A 12,861-nucleotide genomic window follows, 5' to 3' on the forward strand; every position below is an offset into this window, starting at 1 on the left:
TGTTCATATCGATCCACTCCATTCAAACGGCATGGGTTTTTAGAGGTCTCAGTGGTATTCTGTTCTTGGTCGGTTTCCTCTGAACTGAATCGCAAAACCGGTTCTCTACGATGCTAATGAGCTGGTAAAGTTGAAACTCAGACATCGTCCCCCACTATTAGGACGGATACCACCGATTGTGAATAACCTCAGAGAGAGAGAGAGAGACAAGTGACAGACAGTCGCCGTGGAATCCATGGGCTGAATGGCTTCTGTCTGCGCGAGAATGATGCTACGTGTTGCTGAGGGAGCAAAAATGGTTCATTTTTAACCGTCCCTTCCGTGTTGGACTGCCTGCAGTCCCTCAGCTCAGGGCCGTGGGGATGACCCTCAGTGAGTGAAGGTTTCACGCGGATTCTCTTCATCTGGGACACTTGGGGCTCAGATGTTAACTGCTGCGCGGTCGCAGCAAAGAAAGCGATGCCCACTTTGCAATAGACTTTCCGTAAGATTGCTGCGTGAAGACGATTTCTGAACACCATGCAGGCTGCAAAACAATATGAATTTACCTGGGCGAAGAGTCCTCGGTGTTCATTTCTCTCTGTCCTGCCAGCACAGCATCTTTCTGTCTCTCCGATAACAGACCTTTGGAGAAAGTTCACAATCAAAGTTGTTCATGTTCCCCGCATTAATGTAACTGACACCTCTCACCCCAAGAGTTTCAGAGAGAGAGAGAGAAAGAGGGAGAGAGAGCAGAAGAGCGAATGGACTCTTACCCTCCCCCAACCCTACATTCCCCCACCCCCCTCCCCCCAGAACAACGTGCAAGTAGAAATAAAATGGTTTAATTATCCGCCAGTGGAGATAGTCCAGTTCCTGGGGATGAGACAAACATCAGCCCCCCCGGGGACAGAATGACCAGCAGATGTTCTGGAAAGGCTTTGCTGCTTGCAATTCTTGCAGCAATGTGGAATGTACTTCACACTGAGCAAGTTTCAGCTGGCTCAGAGTCTCCAATGTTCATTGCTGTGTTTGCCGCCAGCTCAGAGAAAGAACAATATGAAGGACGTAGGAGTGAATAACGATCCTCGTGAGAGGGCGAATAACTGTTAATGGAGACTGTTAGTGGCTAACAATACGTCGTGTGTCATAGCAGACGAGGTGATAAACAGGAGTCTTTTGTGTGGTAGGGGTCAAGGACATGGGGGAGTTCAGGCCCTATAGTTATAGAACTCGATATTGAAGACCGGAGGGCTGGAAGGGCTCCAAGTGGAAAATGAGATGTTGTTCTTTCATCTGGAGCTAGAACACTGCTGCAAGCCTGAGACAGGGATGTTGGCCAGGGAACAGGGTGATGTGTTAAAGTGGCAGGCAACCGCAAGGTCAGGGCCTTTAGATTCTGCGGGCAGAAGCGGGATGTTCTGCGAAGCAGTCACCCAGTTTATGCTTCATGCTACGTTGGGGAAACGACACTGTGAGCAGAGAATGCGGTGGAATGAAATAGCAGCAGGGAGACTGGATGAGAAGCAGCTGTTCGGGAGAGTCTTTGCCGCTTGCAATTCTGAGAGCAATCTCAAATGTATTTCATACTGAGCATGTCTCAGGTCGCTCAAGAGGTCCGGGGCATTACCTGCGTGCGTGCTTTCTGGCTCGTTGGTCTAGGCGTATGATTCTCGCTTTGGGTCTGTTACTGCGCTGATTTGCGAGAGGTCCCGGGTTCAAATCCCGGACGAGCCCGCGTTTTTTAACTTGACTTGTGCAAAACTGCCTGATAAACTTTCTCAAAAAGCACCTTCGTGAAACCAGCGTGGGCTGCCTGGAGTACGAATGAGGCAGAAAACAGAGAAATGAAATGGTTGGAGATCGTGTTCAACAAGCTACTTGGATGCACCCTGAACTGCTGTGCTCTTCCAGCACCACTAATCCACAATCTGGTTTCCAGCATCTGCAGTCATTGTTTTTACCATAGTGCTCAACAGGTTGACGTGAGTGGTGCGGTGTTTGAGGAATGTCAGCAATCAAGGTAGATTGGAAAATTGGGACAGCTCTCCTCGGAGAACCGAACTTTTCCAAGTCATGAGGGACCTAGAAACAGGAAATAATGTTGTGAAAATGCTCCCACGCCTGAAAGGATCCATAACGATTCGGCAGAATTTTAAGTCACGAGGAAAAGAAGTAAAAGTGACATTAGGAAGAACGTTTTCGTACAGGGAGTGGTGAGGGTCAGTAAGTCCCTGTCTGACATTGACAAAGAGGAAGATTCAATGGACCCAAAAGGGAATTCGGTGGTCACGTTCAGATGTGCAGATTTCCGCTGAGAAGGCGAGAGAATGAAACGACGAGAGTCACACGTTTACTTAAGTGTAGAACCAGCAGAGCGATGGTGGGCCGCATGGCCGCCGTCTGCGCTGTGACACATGTTGCGATTCAGTGTGAAATCACAGTTCGACCGACAGAATGTGGGAATTTAGAAAAAAGTTTATATTGACACAGCCTCCATACGTCTGCGAAACAGCATATCACACGACACCAGTGGAGGTCTTTGACATCAGGCTCGAAGGTGCCTGCCGCGTGCCAGACAAAAACCTGAAGTGTTCTGTGCAACCAGCTCCCCAAGCGGCAGCAGAGTGGCGCAGCGGGAGCGTGCTGGGCCCATAACCCAGAGGTCGATGGATCGAAACCATCCTCTGCTATCGTTCACTGTCACCTTGATCTGCTTTTCTTCAGCAAGCTGCCTTTGCATCTACTTGCCGATGTTCATATCGATCCACTCCATTCAAACGGCATGGGTTTTTAGAGGTCTCAGTGGTATTCTGTTCTTGGTCGGTTTCCTCTGAACTGAATCGCAAAACCGGTTCTCTACGATGCTAATGAGCTGGTAAAGTTGAAACTCAGACATCGTCCCCCACTATTAGGACGGATACCACCGATTGTGAATAACCTCAGAGAGAGAGAGAGAGAGAGACAAGTGACAGACAGTCGCCGTGGAATCCATGGGCTGAATGGCTTCTGTCTGCGCGAGAATGATGCTACGTGTTGCTGAGGGAGCAAAAATGGTTCATTTTTAACCGTCCCTTCCGTGTTGGACTGCCTGCAGTCCCTCAGCTCAGGGCCGTGGGGATGACCCTCAGTGAGTGAAGGTTTCACGCGGATTCTCTTCATCTGGGACACTTGGGGCTCAGATGTTAACTGCTGCACGGTCGCAGCAAAGAAAGCGATGCCCACTTTGCAATAGACTTTCCGTAAGATTGCTGCGTGAAGACGATTTCTGAACACCATGCAGGCTGCAAAACAATATGAATTTACCTGGGCGAAGAGTCCTCGGTGTTCATTTCTCTCTGTCCTGCCAGCACAGCATCTTTCTGTCTCTCCGATAACAGACCTTTGGAGAAAGTTCACAATCAAAGTTGTTCATGTTCCCCGCATTAATGTAACTGACACCTCTCACCCCAAGAGTTTCAGAGAGAGAGAGAGAAAGAGGGAGAGAGAGCAGAAGAGCGAATGGACTCTTACCCTCCCCCAACCCTACATTCCCCCACCCCCCTCCCCCCAGAACAACGTGCAAGTAGAAATAAAATGGTTTAATTATCCGCCAGTGGAGATAGTCCAGTTCCTGGGGATGAGACAAACATCAGCCCCCCCGGGGACAGAATGACCAGCAGATGTTCTGGAAAGGCTTTGCTGCTTGCAATTCTTGCAGCAATGTGGAATGTACTTCACACTGAGCAAGTTTCAGCTGGCTCAGAGTCTCCAATGTTCATTGCTGTGTTTGCCGCCAGCTCAGAGAAAGAACAATATGAAGGACGTAGGAGTGAATAACGATCCTCGTGAGAGGGCGAATAACTGTTAATGGAGACTGTTAGTGGCTAACAATACGTCGTGTGTCATAGCAGACGAGGTGATAAACAGGAGTCTTTTGTGTGGTAGGGGTCAAGGACATGGGGGAGTTCAGGCCCTATCGCTATAGAACTCGATATTGAAGACCGGAGGGCTGGAAGGGCTCCAAGTGGAAAATGAGATGTTGTTCTTTCATCTGGAGCTAGAACACTGCTGCAAGCCTGAGACAGGGATGTTGGCCAGGGAACAGGGTGATGTGTTAAAGTGGCAGGCAACCGCAAGGTCAGGGCCTTTAGATTCTGCGGGCAGAAGCGGGATGTTCTGCGAAGCAGTCACCCAGTTTATGCTTCATGCTACGTTGGGGAAACGACACTGTGAGCAGAGAATGCGGTGGAATGAAATAGCAGCAGGGAGACTGGATTAGAAGCAGCTGTTCGGGAGAGTCTTTGCCGCTTGCAATTCTGAGAGCAATCTCAAATGTATTTCATACTGAGCATGTCTCAGGTCGCTCAAGAGGTCTGGGGCATTACCTGCGTGTGTGCTTTCTGGCTCGTTGGTCTAGGCGTATGATTCTCGCTTTGGGTCTGTGACTGCGCTGATTTGCGAGAGGTCCCGGGTTCAAATCCCGGACGAGCCCGCGTTTTTTAACTTGACTTGTGCAAAACTGCCTGATTAACTTTCTCAAAAAGCACCTTCGTGAAACCAGCGTGGGCTGCCTGGAGTACGAATGAGGCAGAAAACAGAGAAATGAAATGGTTGGAGATCGTGTTCAACAAGCTACTTGGATGCACCCTGAACTGCTGTGCTCTTCCAGCACCACTAATCCACAATCTGGTTTCCAGCATCTGCAGTCATTGTTTTTACCATAGTGCTCAACAGGTTGCCGTGAGTGGTGCGGTGTTTGAGGAATGTCAGCAATCAAGGTAGATTGGAAAATTGGGACAGCTCTCCTCGGAGAACCGAACTTTTCCAAGTCATGAGGGACCTAGAAACAGGAAATAATGTTGTGAAAATGCTCCCACGCCTGAAAGGATCCATAACGATTCGGCAGAATTTTAAGTCACGAGGAAAAGAAGTAAAAGTGACATTAGGAAGAACGTTTTCGTACAGGGAGTGGTGAGGGTCAGTACGTCCCTGTCTGACATTGACAAAGAGGAAGATTCAATGGACCCAAAAGGGAATTCGGTGGTCACGTTCAGATGTGCAGATTTCCGCTGAGAAGGCGAGAGAATGAAACGATGAGAGTCACACGTTTACTTAAGTGTAGAACCAGCAGAGCGATGGTGGGCCGCATGGCCGCCGTCTGCGCTGTGACACATGTTGCGATTCAGTGTGAAATCACAGTTCGACCGACAGAATGTGGGAATTTAGAAAAAAGTTTATATTGACACAGCCTCCATACGTCTGCGAAACAGCATATCACACGACACCAGTGGAGGTCTTTGACATCAGGCTCGAAGGTGCCTGCCGCGTGCCAGACAAAAACCTGAAGTGTTCTGTGCAACCAGCTCCCCAAGCGGCAGCAGAGTGGCGCAGCGGGAGCGTGCTGGGCCCATAACCCAGAGGTCGATGGATCGAAACCATCCTCTGCTATCGTTCACTGTCACCTTGATCTGCTTTTCTTCAGCAAGCTGCCTTTGCATCTACTTGCCGATGTTCATATCGATCCACTCCATTCAAACGGCATGGGTTTTTAGAGGTCTCAGTGGTATTCTGTTCTTGGTCGGTTTCCTCTGAACTGAATCGCAAAACCGGTTCTCTACGATGCTAATGAGCTGGTAAAGTTGAAACTCAGACATCGTCCCCCACTATTAGGACGGATACCACCGATTGTGAATAACCTCAGAGAGAGAGAGACAAGTGACAGACAGTCGCTGTGGAATCCATGGGCTGAATGGCTTCTGTCTGCGCGAGAATGATGCTACGTGTTGCTGAGGGAGCAAAAATGGTTCATTTTTAACCGTCCCTTCCGTGTTGGACTGCCTGCAGTCCCTCAGCTCAGGGCCGTGGGGATGACCCTCAGTGAGTGAAGGTTTCACGCGGATTCTCTTCATCTGGGACACTTGGGGCTCAGATGTTAACTGCTGCGCGGTCGCAGCAAAGAAAGCGATGCCCACTTTGCAATAGACTTTCCGTAAGATTGCTGCGTGAAGACGATTTCTGAACACCATGCAGGCTGCAAAACAATATGAATTTACCTGGGCGAAGAGTCCTCGGTGTTCATTTCTCTCTGTCCTGCCAGCACAGCATCTTTCTGTCTCTCCGATAACAGACCTTTGGAGAAAGTTCACAATCAAAGTTGTTCATGTTCCCCGCATTAATGTAACTGACACCTCTCACCCCAAGAGTTTCAGAGAGAGAGAGAGAAAGAGGGAGAGAGAGCAGAAGAGCGAATGGACTCTTACCCTCCCCCAACCCTACATTCCCCCACCCCCCTCCCCCCAGAACAACGTGCAAGTAGAAATAAAATGGTTTAATTATCCGCCAGTGGAGATAGTCCAGTTCCTGGGGATGAGACAAACATCAGCCCCCCCGGGGACAGAATGACCAGCAGATGTTCTGGAAAGGCTTTGCTGCTTGCAATTCTTGCAGCAATGTGGAATGTACTTCACACTGAGCAAGTTTCAGCTGGCTCAGAGTCTCCAATGTTCATTGCTGTGTTTGCCGCCAGCTCAGAGAAAGAACAATATGAAGGACGTAGGAGTGAATAACGATCCTCGTGAGAGGGCGAATAACTGTTAATGGAGACTGTTAGTGGCTAACAATACGTCGTGTGTCATAGCAGACGAGGTGATAAACAGGAGTCTTTTGTGTGGTAGGGGTCAAGGACATGGGGGAGTTCAGGCCCGAAAGTTATAGAACTCGATATTGAAGACCGGAGGGCTGGAAGGGCTCCAAGTGGAAAATGAGATGTTGTTCTTTCATCTGGAGCTAGAACACTGCTGCAAGCCTGAGACAGGGATGTTGGCCAGGGAACAGGGTGATGTGTTAAAGTGGCAGGCAACCGCAAGGTCAGGGCCTTTAGATTCTGCGGGCAGAAGCGGGATGTTCTGCGAAGCAGTCACCCAGTTTATGCTTCATGCTACGTTGGGGAAACGACACTGTGAGCAGAGAATGCGGTGGAATGAAATAGCAGCAGGGAGACTGGATGAGAAGCAGCTGTTCGGGAGAGTCTTTGCCGCTTGCAATTCTGAGAGCAATCTCAAATGTATTTCATACTGAGCATGTCTCAGGTCGCTCAAGAGGTCTGGGGCATTACCTGCGTGCGTGCTTTCTGGCTCGTTGGTCTAGGCGTATGATTCTCGCTTTGGGTCTGTTACTGCGCTGATTTGCGAGAGGTCCCGGGTTCAAATCCCGGACGAGCCCGCGTTTTTTAACTTGACTTGTGCAAAACTGCCTGATTAACTTTCTCAAAAAGCACCTTCGTGAAACCAGCGTGGGCTGCCTGGAGTACGAATGAGGCAGAAAACAGAGAAATGAAATGGTTGGAGATCGTGTTCAACAAGCTACTTGGATGCACCCTGAACTGCTGTGCTCTTCCAGCACCACTAATCCACAATCTGGTTTCCAGCATCTGCAGTCATTGTTTTTACCATAGTGCTCAACAGGTTGCCGTGAGTGGTGCGGTGTTTGAGGAATGTCAGCAATCAAGGTAGATTGGAAAATTGGGACAGCTCTCCTCGGAGAACCGAACTTTTCCAAGTCATGAGGGACCTAGAAACAGGAAATAATGTTGTGAAAATGCTCCCACGCCTGAAAGGATCCATAACGATTCGGCAGAATTTTAAGTCACGAGGAAAAGAAGTAAAAGTGACATTAGGAAGAACGTTTTCGTACAGGGAGTGGTGAGGGTCAGTACGTCCCTGTCTGACATTGACAAAGAGGAAGATTCAATGGACCCAAAAGGGAATTCGGTGGTCACGTTCAGATGTGCAGATTTCCGCTGAGAAGGCGAGAGAATGAAACGATGAGAGTCACACGTTTACTTAAGTGTAGAACCAGCAGAGCGATGGTGGGCCGCATGGCCGCCGTCTGCGCTGTGACACATGTTGCGATTCAGTGTGAAATCACAGTTCGACCGACAGAATGTGGGAATTTAGAAAAAAGTTTATATTGACACAGCCTCCATACGTCTGCGAAACAGCATATCACACGACACCAGTGGAGGTCTTTGACATCAGGCTCGAAGGTGCCTGCCGCGTGCCAGACAAAAACCTGAAGTGTTCTGTGCAACCAGCTCCCCAAGCGGCAGCAGAGTGGCGCAGCGGGAGCGTGCTGGGCCCATAACCCAGAGGTCGATGGATCGAAACCATCCTCTGCTATCGTTCACTGTCACCTTGATCTGCTTTTCTTCAGCAAGCTGCCTTTGCATCTACTTGCCGATGTTCATATCGATCCACTCCATTCAAACGGCATGGGTTTTTAGAGGTCTCAGTGGTATTCTGTTCTTGGTCGGTTTCCTCTGAACTGAATCGCAAAACCGGTTCTCTACGATGCTAATGAGCTGGTAAAGTTGAAACTCAGACATCGTCCCCCACTATTAGGACGGATACCACCGATTGTGAATAACCTCAGAGAGAGAGAGAGAGACAAGTGACAGACAGTCGCTGTGGAATCCATGGGCTGAATGGCTTCTGTCTGCGCGAGAATGATGCTACGTGTTGCTGAGGGAGCAAAAATGGTTCATTTTTAACCGTCCCTTCCGTGTTGGACTGCCTGCAGTCCCTCAGCTCAGGGCCGTGGGGATGACCCTCAGTGAGTGAAGGTTTCACGCGGATTCTCTTCATCTGGGACACTTGGGGCTCAGATGTTAACTGCTGCGCGGTCGCAGCAAAGAAAGCGATGCCCACTTTGCAATAGACTTTCCGTAAGATTGCTGCGTGAAGACGATTTCTGAACACCATGCAGGCTGCAAAACAATATGAATTTACCTGGGCGAAGAGTCCTCGGTGTTCATTTCTCTCTGTCCTGCCAGCACAGCATCTTTCTGTCTCTCCGATAACAGACCTTTGGAGAAAGTTCACAATCAAAGTTGTTCATGTTCCCCGCATTAATGTAACTGACACCTCTCACCCCAAGAGTTTCAGAGAGAGAGAGAGAAAGAGGGAGAGAGAGCAGAAGAGCGAATGGACTCTTACCCTCCCCCAACCCTACATTCCCCCACCCCCCTCCCCCCAGAACAACGTGCAAGTAGAAATAAAATGGTTTAATTATCCGCCAGTGGAGATAGTCCAGTTCCTGGGGATGAGACAAACATCAGCCCCCCCGGGGACAGAATGACCAGCAGATGTTCTGGAAAGGCTTTGCTGCTTGCAATTCTTGCAGCAATGTGGAATGTACTTCACACTGAGCAAGTTTCAGCTGGCTCAGAGTCTCCAATGTTCATTGCTGTGTTTGCCGCCAGCTCAGAGAAAGAACAATATGAAGGACGTAGGAGTGAATAACGATCCTCGTGAGAGGGCGAATAACTGTTAATGGAGACTGTTAGTGGCTAACAATACGTCGTGTGTCATAGCAGACGAGGTGATAAACAGGAGTCTTTTGTGTGGTAGGGGTCAAGGACATGGGGGAGTTCAGGCCCTATAGTTATAGAACTCGATATTGAAGACCGGAGGGCTGGAAGGGCTCCAAGTGGAAAATGAGATGTTGTTCTTTCATCTGGAGCTAGAACACTGCTGCAAGCCTGAGACAGGGATGTTGGCCAGGGAACAGGGTGATGTGTTAAAGTGGCAGGCAACCGCAAGGTCAGGGCCTTTAGTTTCTGCGGGCAGAAGCGGGATGTTCTGCGAAGCAGTCACCCAGTTTATGCTTCATGCTACGTTGGGGAAACGACACTGTGAGCAGCGAATGCGGTGGAATGAAATAGCAGCAGGGAGACTGGATGAGAAGCAGCTGTTCGGGAAAGTCTTTGCCGCTCGCAATTCTGAGAGCAATCTCAAATGTATTTCATACTGAGCATGTCTCAGGTCGCTCAAGAGGTGTGGGGCATTACCTGTGCGCGCGCTTTCTGGCTCGTTGGTCTAGGCGTATGATTATCGCTTTGGGTCTGTTACTGCGCTGATTTGCGAGAGGTCCCGGATTCAAATCCCGGACGAGCCCGCGTTTTGTAAGTTGACTTGTGCAAAATTGCCTGATTAACTTTCTCAAAAAACACCTTCGGGAAACCAGCGTTGGCTGCCTGGAGGACGAATGAGGCAGAAAACAGAGAAATGAAATGGTTGGAGATCGTGTTCAACAAGCTACTTGGATGCTGCCTGAACTGCTGTGCTCTTCCAGCACCACTAATCCACAATCTGGTTTCCAGCATCTGCAGTCATTGTTTTTACCATAGCGCTCAACAGGTTGACGTGAGTGGTGCGGTGTTTGAGGAATGTCAGCAATCAAGGTAGATTGGAAAATTGGGACAGCTCTCCTCGGAGAACCGAACTTTTCCAAGTCATGAGGGACCTAGAAACAGGAAATAATGTTGTGAAGATGCTCCCACACCTGAAAGGATCCATAACGATTCGGCAGAATTTTAAGTCACGAGGAAAAGAAGTAAAAGTGACATTAGGAAGAACGTTTTCGTACAGGGAGTGGTGAGGGTCAGTAAGTCCCTGTCTGACATTGACAAAGAGGAAGATTCAATGGACCCAAAAGGGAATTCGGTGGTCACGTTCAGATGTGCAGATTTACGCTGAGAAGGCGAGAGAATGAAACGACGAGAGTCACACGTTTACTTAAGTGTAGAACCAGCAGAGCGATGGTGGGCCGCATGGCCGCCGTCTGCGCTGTGACACATGTTGCGATTCAGTGTGAAATCACAGTTCGACCGACAGAATGTGGGAATTTAGAAAAAAGTTTATATTGACACAGCTTCCATATGTCTGCGAAACAGCATATCACACGACACCAGTGGAGGTCTTTGACATCAGGCTCGAAGGTGCCTGCCGCGTGCCAGACAAAAACCTGAAGTGTTCTGTGCAACCAGCTCCCCAAGCGGCAGCAGAGTGGCGCAGCGGGAGCGTGCTGGGCCCATAACCCAGAGGTCAATGGATCGAAACCATCCTCTGCTATCGTTCACTGTCACCTTGATCTGCTTTTCTTCAGCAAGCTGCCTTTGCATCTATTTGCCGATGTTCATATCGATCCACTCCATTCAAACGGCATGGGTTTTTAGAGGTCTCAGTGGTATTCTGTTCTTGGTCGGTTTCCTCTGAACTGAATCGCAAAACCGGTTCTCTACGATGCTAATGAGCTGGTAAAGTTGAAACTCAGACATCGTCCCCCACTATTCGGACGGATACCACCGATTGTGAATAACCTCAGAGAGAGAGAGAGAGACAAGTGACAGACAGTCGCTGTGGAATCCATGGGCTGAATGGCTTCTGTCTGCGCGAGAATGATGCTACGTGTTGCTGAGGGAGCAAAAATGGTTCATTTTTAACCGTCCCTTCCGTGTTGGACTGCCTGCAGTCCCTCAGCTCAGGGCCGTGGGGATGACCCTCAGTGAGTGAAGGTTTCACGCGGATTCTCTTCATCTGGGACACTTGGGGCTCAGATGTTAACTGCTGCGCGGTCGCAGCAAAGAAAGCGATGCCCACTTTGCAATAGACTTTCCGTAAGATTGCTGCGTGAAGACGATTTCTGAACACCATGCAGGCTGCAAAACAATATGAATTTACCTGGGCGAAGAGTCCTCGGTGTTCATTTCTCTCTGTCCTGCCAGCACAGCATCTTTCTGTCTCTCCGATAACAGACCTTTGGAGAAAGTTCACAATCAAAGTTGTTCATGTTCCCCGCATTAATGTAACTGACACCTCTCACCCCAAGAGTTTCAGAGAGAGAGAGAGAAAGAGGGAGAGAGAGCAGAAGAGCGAATGGACTCTTACCCTCCCCCAACCCTACATTCCCCCACCCCCCTCCCCCCAGAACAACGTGCAAGTAGAAATAAAATGGTTTAATTATCCGCCAGTGGAGATAGTCCAGTTCCTGGGGATGAGACAAACATCAGCCCCCCCGGGGACAGAATGACCAGCAGATGTTCTGGAAAGGCTTTGCTGCTTGCAATTCTTGCAGCAATGTGGAATGTACTTCACACTGAGCAAGTTTCAGCTGGCTCAGAGTCTCCAATGTTCATTGCTGTGTTTGCCGCCAGCTCAGAGAAAGAACAATATGAAGGACGTAGGAGTGAATAACGATCCTCGTGAGAGGGCGAATAACTGTTAATGGAGACTGTTAGTGGCTAACAATACGTCGTGTGTCATAGCAGACGAGGTGATAAACAGGAGTCTTTTGTGTGGTAGGGGTCAAGGACATGGGGGAGTTCAGGCCCTATAGTTATAGAACTCGATATTGAAGACCGGAGGGCTGGAAGGGCTCCAAGTGGAAAATGAGATGTTGTTCTTTCATCTGGAGCTAGAACACTGCTGCAAGCCTGAGACAGGGATGTTGGCCAGGGAACAGGGTGATGTGTTAAAGTGGCAGGCAACCGCAAGGTCAGGGCCTTTAGTTTCTGCGGGCAGAAGCGGGATGTTCTGCGAAGCAGTCACCCAGTTTATGCTTCATGCTACGTTGGGGAAACGACACTGTGAGCAGCGAATGCGGTGGAATGAAATAGCAGCAGGGAGACTGGATGAGAAGCAGCTGTTCGGGAAAGTCTTTGCCGCTCGCAATTCTGAGAGCAATCTCAAATGTATTTCATACTGAGCATGTCTCAGGTCGCTCAAGAGGTGTGGGGCATTACCTGTGCGCGCGCTTTCTGGCTCGTTGGTCTAGGCGTATGATTATCGCTTTGGGTCTGTTACTGCGCTGATTTGCGAGAGGTCCCGGATTCAAATCCCGGACGAGCCCGCGTTTTGTAAGTTGACTTGTGCAAAATTGCCTGATTAACTTTCTCAAAAAACACCTTCGGGAAACCAGCGTTGGCTGCCTGGAGGACGAATGAGGCAGAAAACAGAGAAATGAAATGGTTGGAGATCGTGTTCAACAAGCTACTTGGATGCTGCCTGAACTGCTGTGCTCTTCCAGCACCACTAATCCACAATCTGGTTTCCAGCATCTGCA

The sequence above is a fragment of the Chiloscyllium punctatum genome, chromosome 36 (assembly GCF_047496795.1).
Source record: "Chiloscyllium punctatum isolate Juve2018m chromosome 36, sChiPun1.3, whole genome shotgun sequence".
Taxonomy (NCBI): Eukaryota; Metazoa; Chordata; class Chondrichthyes; order Orectolobiformes; family Hemiscylliidae; genus Chiloscyllium; species Chiloscyllium punctatum.